The sequence below is a fragment of the Nanorana parkeri genome, unplaced genomic scaffold, assembly GCF_000935625.1.
Source record: "Nanorana parkeri isolate BGI_ZX_2015 unplaced genomic scaffold, ASM93562v1 scaffold15, whole genome shotgun sequence".
Classification (NCBI taxonomy): domain Eukaryota; kingdom Metazoa; phylum Chordata; class Amphibia; order Anura; family Dicroglossidae; genus Nanorana; species Nanorana parkeri.
In genome coordinates this window covers 4,266,014-4,267,059 of record NW_017306283.1, presented here as the reverse complement: position 1 = coordinate 4,267,059, position 1,046 = coordinate 4,266,014, and positions in this window count along the sequence as shown.

Sequence of the window (1,046 nt, the reverse complement as noted above, 5' to 3'; positions counted from 1 at the left end):
ACCTGAGAGCCCACACAGCCCTCCAGAGACCCTGCAGACATCGGGCTGCCACCCCGGAGCAACACAGGGTATGTAGCTTCATATTATTTTGCATTGCTGTTACACTTATTATTGGGATTTGTAGTCCTCTAATATTTATTCTGCATTGCTGAATAATATATTGCTGGGATATATAGTCTTCTATAGTCGGTGGTATTCTGCATTGCTGTATAATGTATTGTTGGTATTTGTAGTCCTCTAGTTTGTGGTATTCTGCATTGCTGTATAATGGATTACTGGGATGTATAGTCTTCTATAGTTGGTGGTATTCTGCATTACAGTATATTGTATTGCTGGGATTTGTAGTCCTCTATGGTTTGTGGTATTCTGCATTGCTGTGTAATGTATTGTTGGGATTTGTAGTCTTCTATATTTGATAGTATTCTGCATTGCTTTATAATATATTGCTGAGATTAGTTCTTTTACAAGTTGGAGTCAGTGGCAGAGCTACCAGGGTCACATCAGTCACAGTTGTACTGGACCCTGGTGCTCCATCACCGACTCCAAGGTGTAGAAAGACTGTTCTCTTGCATTGTGCTACATGACATGTACCGTGTTTCCCCGAAAGTAAGACCTAGCACTATCTTCAGGGATTTCTGTAATATAAGACCTACCCCGAAAATAAGACCTAGTTCGGTGGTAGGTCTTATATTACAGAGATCTGCTAGGTCTTACTTACGGGGTAGCTGTTTTAGGTCAAAAGCGGTTTTAGACCAGGTAGAAAACAGCGATAGTAAATTAGAACTACTTGCAGAATTGAGTGATAGCGATTAGTTGGGAAATTCCTCAACAGACACTGAAAGTGAGGACAGCGACGATTCTGCGACCGAGCTCAGTGATGTGCGAACCTGGTACTCTATTTACTGTGGTACGGATCAGGCAACGCCCCCAGAATTCCCATTTACTGGACCATTTTTTAAACTTATTTTATTATAATTTTTTATAATTATTTATTATATTATAATTTCTTATAATTGTGAAAAAGTGTCACGCAGGGCACTGGACAA